We start from the raw sequence: 11866 nt of genomic DNA on the forward strand, positions 1-11866 counted from the left end.
CTTCTCTTTTTAATTATAGTTTGCTTTTGGATATTGGCCTTTACATATTGACAATCCTGTCATTTTGAATAATGATAATTTTTTCCCATTATTTGTCTTGTCTTGCTACTTGGGATATGACCTTTAAAATAATATTGAATAGTAGCAGTCATACTGTGCATCCTTGATGTACTGCTGATTTTCAGAAGAGTATTTCTGACATCTCCGTTAGCAGTGTGCAGATGATTCAGACTAAGGGGGTTCCCATTTATTAGTTATCTAGCAGTTGTTATCATTAATGAGCATTGAAGTTAATCAAATGCTTTTCATACATTTTGAGCTAATAGATTGTTTATCTTTCTTTAATATCTAAATATAAAAAGTTACATCTATAAATTTGTTTATGAATGTTTAGCATCATTGTATTCTTTGGAAAATCTGATAGAGTTATGACATATTTTTTAAAGTAAATGTTTGAGTTTGGTATGCTAATATTTTTAAAATGTCTGTGGTTAAAGTTGGCCTATAAATTTCCTTTTTTCTAATTTTTGGTCTTCTTTCCTTTAAGTCTTTAATGTTTTCATTTTCTATTGTTCATCTTAAGTTTACACATCTGTTTATTCACTGTAACAAAAACAAATAAATTTGGTTATATTATTAAGGTTTCATAAAAAATGTAAATATGTCTAATCTTGTTCTCATCTTTCCTCATGTATCAGTCCTTCTTCCTATTCTAAAAATGTAGGCCCTATTCAAAATGTCTCCATGACTTCACAATAACGCATAAAATTGTATATGAATATAAAATACATAATTATATACATTCATGTATATAGAAGTTTGGATGATTTTGTAAAAATTTAATCCTGGGAAGCTGCCCCTTCTTGGGGGTCATGACGGGCAGCAAGATGGTGTCTGCCAGGAGGGTCATTCAGGTAGTCAAGCCACATACTTCATTAATAAGGTTCCCTGACAGAAGAGACGATCCTAAGCCAAATGTATCAGAAGTTCTGAGATCAACAGGACTACCATCTCATACTTCTTCAATTTCACAGCATTCTAAGGAAAGTAAATCGTCAGACTGGCTGATGAATCAGGGTCCACCAGACACTGCAGAGATAATAAAAACATTACCTCAGATATACAGAAGGAAACTTGTGTCTCAAGAAGAAATTGAATTTATCCAACATGGAGGTCCAGAATAATTACTGACAATGTGGCTGCTGTTTGTCATCAGACAAAGAAGAGTCTTTCTAAAAAAGGACTTCCAGAATGACAAATGAAAAATTGTATATTAAATGATGTTAATAAATATTCTCTAAAAGGAAAAAAAAGATGGAGAATAGAAATTTTAGATGGATACATATCCTAGTTTATGTATCTTGGTCAGCTTCTGTATAAGCTTACCTGATTATTTGTATACTTTTCCTTAATTAAAGTATAGATTTTAAAATGTTAGCCTATTAATTTACTCTTGGTTATCAAACATAACAGTGTTGAACTATTGAAAGCACACAATGTCTAGTGAACCGTCAAAGGCTTCCAGTAAGTTCACTTTTCTTTCAGTTTCTGTTTAAACATAGAATATACTTGGCAGAATTGCAGCTTTCTGGAAGTAATTTTCCTGAATTTGAATGAGGATCTGTGAAATAACAACTCCATTATTTGTTCTTACTTCTCAATGTTTTTGCATTCACAAAGTTACTGAAGTATAACTGGCTTATTAACAAGCATATCCTACTCTAAATGATTAAAATATACCCATGGTAGAACAGGTGACTTTGTAGTATTAAGACTAGGGAGTTAACACATAATATTATATGTAACCTGTATTCAGAAAAGAAATGCCAGAGTATAAAATGGAAATGAGCTCAAAATGAATATAGCCTAGGAATAACACTTGAACAGAATTTGTAATTTATTATGTTTTCAGGGGGGTTAAGAAAGTCTTGTTCTTTGGTTTATCTCGTTGTTTTGATTGTGATCATGTATACAAATCCTGATAATCATAAACTTTCTCAAACTTGATTGTCAAAAAAAATTTAATCCTCTAAAACCTTTTCTTGCTTTATAGCACTTTGCTTTATTCACTTGCTATCTCACAGAAATACTTCCAAGTTAAGTGATAACTCTAATTCTTTAATAATTGTATAATATTCCATTATGTGCACATATCATTACTCATATCAAAATTCCTTATTGAAAGGCTTTTACCTCTCTTTTTTTCTATTAAAAATGCTGCAGTTAACATTATTATATATGTTGTTGGGCTTCCCTGGTGGCTCAGTGGTAAAGAACCCACCTGCCAATGCAGGAGATGTGCATTTGATTCATGGGTTGGGAAGACCCCCTGGAGAAGGTAATGGCAACCACTCCAGTATTCTTGCCTGGGAAATCTCATGGAGAGAGGAGCCTGGCAGGCTACAGTCCATGGGTTTGCAAAAGTGTTGGATACAACTTAGAGACTAAACAACAATAACATATATGTCGTTATGCACTTGTGATTTAATTTCTATTATATGATTTTATGGGAAATAGATTCCTGGAAACTTGTAAGGTATATTTGTTTTTTTCCAGTAAACTTTTAATAATACACACACACACACACACTCTTACTGATGATACACAGATAGTGAGTACCACATAGTTTAAAATACAGAAGATTAACAGTACTTTATAGCTGGACATTACATAGACTCAGATGTAAAAATATTTGCATCCTTCTCATTGTGTGATAACTTGATTGTATTTTCACACTTTATCCAATCCATAGTCAAAAATTTGAGCTGTTTCCAGTTTAGGGTTATTACCAATGGTACAGTTACACATTCTTCTACATATCTTTTGGTGAACATAGGTCCACACCTACATATAAATGGAATCAGTGGGTCATAGGATGTGCATTTATTCCACTTAACAGTAAACATCTACAAAGTTTATCTAAAGTTGTACTAATTTACAATCCCAGCTGTAGTATATGAAGGTTTCTATTGTGCTGCATTCTTGCCATTACCTAATCTTATATTTTATTTTTATCTTAGCCATTTGGCAAATGTGTACTGATATCTATGTGATTTAATTGCAATGTGCTGAGGACTGATGAAATTTAGCACTTTTTCATTTATCGGCCATTTGAGTATTCTCTTTTGCCACTTGCTTTCTTCAGGTCTTTTATTTTCCTGATGTGTTGTCTTTCTTTTATTGACTCATAATAATTTTTAATATATTCTAGTACATATATATCTTCTACTTCTTGCTTTATGTTTTGGTATCTTGTAATGGTATCTCTGTAATGGTATCTTTTGATGAGTAGATACTTTAAATTTTAATGTAGTTCATCTATCAGTCTTTCATTTCATGGTTATGTTTTTATGTCCAGTATAAGAAGTCTTTGCCAATTACAAGCTTATTAAAGTATTCTAACATATCTTCTTTCAGAAGTTTTATTGCTTTATCTATTACATTTAAATTTATAGTCCTTCTGGAATTGATTTTTGCATATGGTGTGAGGTACGTGTCAAGATTAAATATTTTTCTAAATGGATATCCAGTTGACTCAGCTTCAGTTATTGAAAAGATGATTCTTCCCACACTGTATTACAGAGTCAATTTTGTTGTAAATCAAATGACCATACATATAGAAAGAGTCTTTTTGTTTGTGTTCTCTATTTTATTCCTTTGATTTATTGGTCTGTCTTGCACCAACACCACATGGTCTTAATTGGGGTAACTTAGTTTTGATATCTGATAATAAAATTCCTCCAACTTTTTCTTCTATAGATTTATCTTGTTTATTCTTGGTCCATTGCTTTCTTATATATGTTTAAGAACCAGCTTGTGCTACAAACACACACACACACACACACATACTGAAATTTCATTTAATTTATAGATCAATTTGGAGATAATTGGTATCTTTACATTTCTCAGAATTGTGATTAATAAAGCTCCATTTACGTAGGCAGGCCACTTTTAATTTATCTCAAAAATGTTTTGTAATTTTTCTGTGTGTATGTCTTAGCTTCAGTTTTACTCTGTGATATCTGATCATTCTTGACACTAATGAAAATGATGTCATTTTTAAGGAAACATGGGTTTATAATTTTATCTGTTACTACATAGAAATACATATTTATTTATGTATTGTTGTATCTAGAGACCTTGTTAAGTTCTTTTTTCAGTTCTTTTAAAATAATATTTTGAATTCTCTACATATATAATGTCATACTTGAATTATGACCAATTTCTTATTTTTTCTAAACCTTATGGATTTTCTTATTTTTCCCCCTTGCATATGGTAGAAGAGAGGACTTTCTGCAATGCTAAAATGTTTGGTAGAGGCAGAGATAGTGGACATCTTCATTTAGGTTTTCATTTCATGAGGATATCTCAATAGTTAACTGTTAAGTAGAATGTTTGTTATATACACATTTAAATATATTTTAATTGAGATAGAGCCTATATACAATGAAGTGCATAAATATTACGTTTTCAGACTAATTAAGGTTTGCATATATTTATATATACTTTTGGAATCAATCAACTGAAAGAGAACACTGCAATATCTCAGAAAGCTCAGGTGTGCCCCTCTCCTCTTCCTCACCAGTGCCTCCAGCCTAGTGACAACCCAACTGGTGTTAAATGGGTAAGGAAGCTCCTCGATGAAATTATTAATCTCTTTTTTTTGGGGGGGGCATAGAGCATAGTGCAGAAAGGTGAAGGTTAAATCTGGGACATCAGGTAAACATGCATCCTTTCTCTTTGTTAGAGTTACCTTTCCTCTTCTGTCCCCATTCAAAGTCCCAGTAGATATCAATTCAGTCATACATCTTTCTGGAATCTGAAACACTGCTCTTTGCTCTTTTTTGTGTGTGATTATCTATGACTAAACTGAAAAACAATAAAACATGTATGTTGAAATTTTTCAATCATATGTTGAAAAACAATAAAACATAACAATAAAAAATGTATGTTGAAATTTTGATGTTAGTTAAGTTATGGATAGTCACAAAGCGGCAATTGACCACTCTGTAACATTAAGAAAGAAAAGATAAACTTTAAAAATAAACACTTTAAAAAGTCATCAAAGAGGTATGGGCACAAAGAAGTTTAAATAAAATAATTTTAGAAAGATAGTAGGCCGTCAGCAATGAGCAAAGACCAGCAGCATTCTTTACGTCTCAACGCAATGATTGGATGGGAAAATAAGACCATTACTGGCAAAAAATGTAAAGGAGAAAGGAGATTCACTGAGATTTTCCTACTGCAAATCAACTGACTGCTTACCAATTCTCCACATAAAGAATTTCTAGGTGTCCTAGAAAATTGAAGGCTGGTTAGAAAATAAAAAAAGTTGCTTAATTCATGTTTGATTAATTTTCAAAGCACCTTTGGAAGGCAGGGCTTGATCTTACTGTGGAGAACAAGAACACAAATTACCTAAACTAACTAATTAAAGTTCCTAGCTGCATAACAAAGGAACAAAACAAGTCCTTTATGGAAGGATTTTTGTCTGCTTGAATCTCTACTGCTATTTTATACCTAAAGTACAGTGCATACACAAGCATCTAAAAGATGTGCAAAGTAGCAGAATACTGTAACTTAAAAAGTAAAAAGGGAAAAAGAAGCAAAACCATAGATGACACAGCTATAGGAATTAACAAAAAATAAATATTATTAGCAAAAATTTAGAGGAAAAGAGATGAAATGGTATAAAGGTGAAGAATTTAAGCATAGAAAGAAAACTAAAAAATGTAAATTCAGGAATTAAATGAGTATTCATTTGACTGGCTTAAAAGTAGACTGGACACGCACACAAAAGGGTTATTAAAAGACGGTCATTTGGAATTATCTAAAAGTGAATCATAGAAAATGAAATAATAATTGCAATAGGCAATCAGAGCCCTTTAAGAGATTGTAAAATGTTCTTATTTATGTTTAGTAATAAATAGTTAAAAAATAAAATTGTAAAATAATACAATTGCAACCCTCCAAAACATGATATAATGGCTTCCCTGGTGGCTGCTGCTGCTGCTAAGTCGCTTCAGTCGTGGCCGATTCTGTGCGTCCCCATAGACGGCAGCCCACCAGGCTTCCCTGTTCCTGGGATTCTCCAGGCAGGAACACTGGAGTGGGGTGCCATTTCCTTCTCCTCCCTGGTGGCTAGTGGTAAAAAAATGTGCCTGCAATGCTGGAGATGTGGGTTCAATCCCTGGGTTGGGAAGATTCCCTGGAGAAGGACGTGGCAATCCACTCTAGTATTCTTGCCTAGGAAATCTCATGGACAGAGGAGCTTAGCGGGCTATAGGCCATGGAGTCACAAAGAGTGGACATGACTGAGCAAATAAACAACAACAACATAGACCTAATAATTTTAAAGAACTATGTGTAAGGCCTATGCATTGAAAATTGAAATAAATTGAAGGTCTAAATATTATTTATAAACAGATAAATAGATATAAATATATATTATATATTTATAAACAGATAAACTATGTCATAAATTACAAGTCTGAATATTAAGATGCCATTTCTCCTGAAGTTGATCTATCAGTTAAACTCAGTTCAGTCACTCAGTTGTTTCTGACTCTTGGCTACCCCATGAGTCACGGCAGGCAGCACGCCAGGCTTCCCTGTCCATCACCAACTCCTGAAGCTTGCTCAAACTCATGTCCATCAAGCTGGTGATGCCATCCAACCATCCTATTCTCTGTCCTCCCCTTCTCCTCCCGCATCAGGGTCTTTTCCAATGAGCCAGTTCTTCACATGGAGTGGCCAAACTATTAGAGCTTCAGTGTCAGTCCTTCCAGTCAATATTCAGGACTGATTTCCTTTAGGATTAACTAGTTGGATCTCCTTGCAGTCCAAGGGACTCTAAAGAGTCTTCTCCAACACCACAATTCAAAAGCATCAATTCTTTGGCACTCAGTTTTCTTTATGGTCCAACTGTCACATCCATAATGTTGAAGCGTAGCTTGGAGAATTTTGAACATTGCTAGCATGTGAAATGAGTGCAGTTGTGTGGTAGTTTGAACATTCTTCAGCATTGCCTTTCTTTGGGATTGGAATGAAAACTGACCTTTTCCAGTCCTGTGGCCACTGCTGAGTTGTCCAAATTTGCTGGCATATTGAGTGCAGCACTTTCACAGCATCATCTTTCAGGATTTGAAATATCTCAGCTGGAATTCTGTCACCTCCACTAGATTTGTTTGTAGTGATGCTTCCTAAGACCCACTTGACTTCACATTCCAGGATGTCTGGCTCTAGGTGAGTGATCACACCATTGTGATTATCTGAGTCATTAAGTTTCTTTTTTTTTTTTTCGTATAGTTTTTCTGTGTATTCTTGCCATGTCTTCTTAATATCTTCTGCTTCTGTTAGATCCTTACTGTTTCTGTCCTTTACTGTGCCCATCTTTGCATAAAATGTCCCCTTGTTATCTCTAATTTTCTTGAAGAGATCTCTAATCTTTCCCATTCTATTGTTTTCCTCTATTTCTTTGCATTGATCACTTAGGAAGGCTTTCTTATCTCTCCTTGCTATTCTTTGGAACTCTGCATTCAGATGGATATATCTTTCCTTTTCTCCTTTGCCTTTGACTTCTCTTCTTTTCTTAGCTATGTGTAAGGCCTCCTCAGACAACCATTTTGCCTTTTTGCATTTCTTTTCTTTGGGATGGTTTTGATCACCATCTCCTGTATAATGTTATGAACCTCTGTCCATAGTTCTTCAGGCACTCTGTGGATCAGATCTAATCCCTTGAATCTATTTGTCTATCAAGTCTAATCCCTTGAATCTATTACTTCCACTGTTTAATTGTAAGGGATTTGATTTATGTCATACCTGAACGATCTAGTGATATTTCTTCTTTCGATTTAACTCTGAATTTAGTAATAAGGAAGTTAATCTATAGATTTCCATTTATTCCATCCCAATTTAAATTCTGTTGTATAACTGGAGAGTTTATTTTTAACAAGAATTTTAATATGTAACTATACACTATGCACTAATATACAATTAGTTCAATAACTATAATATATAATATGTTATACATTATATAATTGTAGAACATAATACATATTTAAGAATATAACTTATATGCATAAATCTGGGGAAAGAAAAGCCAAGGCTCTCTTGAAAAAATAAAAATTAAAATGATTGACTGATGTACCATATTTCAGGACTTAAAGCAAAGCTATTAACTGAGCCAATTGGAAATTAGTATAGAGATACAGAACAGATCAACAAAACCAAAAAGAAAGCCTATAGATGAACCCCTGTATATGATTACTTGAATTTAACAAGGGCATCAGTAAACAATTCAATAGCATAAGGGAGGATTATTTCATTTAAAAATTATTAGGGTCCTCCAGAGAAGTAGAATCAGTAGGTGAGATGACAGATAAAGAAGAAAGAATTATAAAAGGAATTGGTTCACACAGTTATGGAGACTAAGTCCCACAGTCTGCTCCATCTGAAAGTTGGAAAACCAGGAAAGCCAGTGGTATAATTCAGTTTGAGTTCAGGGGCTGGGGTTGGGGGTGATGTGTTAGATCTAGGGTCCAAAAGTCCCAGAACCAGAAGTTCCAAGGTCTGAGGACTGGAAAGGATGAATGTCCTAGCTTCAGAAAAGAGAGAAGGAACCCACTGTTCCTCACTCTTCTGTTCTATTCTGGCCCTCAGTGGATTGGGCGATGCCCACTTTGGTGAGAGTTGATGTCCTTAACTCAGCTTACTGAAGCAAATGCTAATCTCTTCTAGAAACATCCTTATAGATTCACCCAGAAATGCTGTTATACCAGCTACCTGGGTCTCTCTAAACCTATTCAAATTGGCACATTAGGTTAATCATCACAACAAATACTGCTGGAGAAACCAAATATCCAAATTCAAGAGTGCTTACAAAATCAGTTACTGTTGACTCCCTCATTCTTACCCCTTATACAAAAATTAATTTAAAAAATGAATCACAATCCTAAATGTAAAAGCCAATGTTTTAAAGCTTCTAGAAGGAAATATAGACAAATCTCTTGGTGTAGGCAAATATTTCTTAATTAGAACAGAAAAGGCACTATTCTTAAATATTTTGAAAAAATGGACTTTTAAAAATAAAATCTTCTAAATACCAAAGATAAAGATAAGGAAGAGACAAACCACAGACTTGGAAAGTATATTCATAAAAGTATATCTGGTAAATGATTCATATACAGAAAAATAAAGAAATCCTACAAATCAATAATAAAATGACAAGTAACTCTTTCTTCAAATGAGCAAAAAACTTTGGATGAACACTGCAGAAAATGAGATCTATGACCACAAAGTATATGAAAAGGTTCTCAGTGCATTGGCTAATGCAAATCACACTCACAATGAAATTTTAGAAAGAAAAACAAGAAAAACAAAAACTGCAACTATCAGATCAGCTAATATTAGGAAGACTGCAGACATCAAGTATTTGTGAGGATATAGAGACTCTGAATCATGAGAAATGCTGGGCTGGAAGAAACACAAGCTGGAATCAAGATTGCCCGGAGAAATATCAATAACCTCAGATATGCAGATGACACCACCCTTATTGCAGAAAGTGAAGAGGAACTAAAAAGCCTCTTGATGAAAGTGAAAGAGGAGAGTGAAAAAGTTGCTTAAAGCTCAACATTCAGAAAACGAAGATCATGGCATCTGGTCCCATTACTTCATGGGAAATAGATGGGGAAACAGTGGAAACAATGTCAGACTTTATTTTTTGAGGCTCCAAAATCACTGCAGATGGTGACTGCAGCCATGAAATTAAAAGACGCTTACTCCTTGGAAGGAAAGTTATGACCAACCTAGATAGCATATTAAAAAGCAGAGACATTACTTTGCCAACAAAGGTCCGTCTAGTCAAGGCTATGATTTTTCCAATGGTCATGTATGGATGTGAGAGTTGGACTGTGAAGAAAGCTGAGCGCCAAAGAATTGATGCCTTTGAACTGTGGTGTTGGAGAAGACTCTTGAGAGTCCCTTGGACTGCAAGGAGATCGAACCAGTCCATTAAAGGAAATCAGCCCTGGGATTTCTTTGGAAGGAATGATGCTAAAGCTGAAACTGCAGTACTTTGGCCACCTCATGCGAAGAATTGACTCATTGGAAAAGCCTTTGATGCTGGGAGGGATTGAGAGCAGGAGGAAAAAGGGACGCCAGAGGATGAGATGGCTGGATGGTATCATCGACTTGATGGAAGTGAGTTTGAGTGAACTCCAGGAGTTGGTGATGGACAGGGAGGCCTGGCGTGCTGCGATTCATGGGGTTGCAAAGAGTCGGACATGACTGAGCAACTGAACTGAACTGAGAGCCTCTGAGACTCTTGTATTGGGAGTCTAACATAGTACAATCACTTTGGAAAACCATCTACTGCTGTTTCATAAAGATTACTATTATTTGAGCATGTGAACTAGCAATTCTGTTATATAAGACCTTCTTGTATAAGGGTGTTCATTAAAATCCAACTTACAAAAGCTCATAATTAGAAACAAATCAAATTTTAAGCAATAGTAAATTTGGTAAATACATTGAGGGTTCCAAGACCTCAAAACACATCAATTTCCCAGATGCTATAAATAAGGGGGCAAAATTTCTTTGTGGATGATTTATTGAAATCCTAATAAGAATCACTCCTGCCCTGCAGTGGACTGAATATTTGTGCCCCACCCCAATGTTGAAGCTTAATCTGTAATGAGATGGTTTTGGGAGGTGATTAGGTCATAAGAGTGGAACCTTTGTGAATGGGATTAGTGCTCTTATAAGAGACACCCCAGGGGACTCCCTATTCCCATCATGTTGAGGTAAAAGCAAAAAGACTTATCTCTAGGAAGTGAATTCTCATCATATACTGACTCTGCTAGTCCCTTCTTCTTGAGATTCCTAAAACTGTAAGAACAATAAATTTCTGTTGTTTTTGAGCTATGCAGTCTATGATATTATGTTATCATAATATCACATTTATATAGATATGATATTATGATAACCTGCATAATATGCATATTTATATAGAATATACTCTGCCAAGATATTCATCAACTTCATTCTCAGACTCATTGTCAACTTTGTCCAAGTCCCTGACTTATCAGTCAACAGGAAACAGTAGAATGGGAAAGAGTAGAGATCTGTTCAAGAAAATTAGAGATAAAAGGGCACATTTTATGCAAAGATGGGCACAATAAAGAACAGAAATGGTATGAACCTAACAGAAGCAGAAGATATCAAGAAGAGCTGGCAAGAATACACAGAAGAACTATACAAAAAATAATCTTAATGACCCAGATAACCATGATGATGTGATCACTCACTTAGAGTCAGACATCCTGGAGTCCAAAGTGAAGTGGGCCTTAGGAAGCATCACTATGAACATAGCTAATATAAGTGATGGAATTCCAGCTGACTCAAGTCCTGAAAGATGATGCTGTTAAAGTGCTACACTCAATATGCCAGCAAATTTGAAAAACTCAGCAGTGGTCACAGTTTTCATTCCAATTGCAAAGAAGGTCAATGCCAAAGAGCACTCAAACTGCTGCACAACTAACTGCCCTCATTGCACATGATAGCAAAGTAATGCTCAAAATTCTCCAAGCTAGACTTCAATAGTACATGAACTGAGAACTTCCAGATGTTCAAGCTGGATTTAGAAAAGGCAGAAGAGCCAGAGACCAAATTGCCAACATCTCTGGATCACAGAAAAAACAAGATAATTCCAGAAAAACATCTACTTCTCCTTTATTGACTATGCCAAAGACTTTGACTGGATCACAACAAACTGTGGAAAATTCTTCAAGAGATGGGAATACCAGACCACCTTACCTGCCTCCCAATAAATCTGTTTGCAGGTCAAGAAGCAACAGTTAGTTGCTTT

The 11866-nt window shown here is 34.8% G+C and overlaps 1 pseudogene; it reads left to right on the forward strand.

Annotated features, from left to right (window-relative positions):
- Positions 1 to 872: 872 nt before the first annotated feature.
- LOC138076295 (alpha-ketoglutarate dehydrogenase component 4 pseudogene) lies at positions 873 to 1184 on the forward strand (annotated as a pseudogene).
- The last annotated feature ends 10682 nt before the right edge of the window (positions 1185 to 11866 follow it).

This window comes from Capricornis sumatraensis, chromosome 3 (assembly GCF_032405125.1).
Source record: "Capricornis sumatraensis isolate serow.1 chromosome 3, serow.2, whole genome shotgun sequence".
NCBI lineage: Eukaryota > Metazoa > Chordata > Mammalia > Artiodactyla > Bovidae > Capricornis > Capricornis sumatraensis.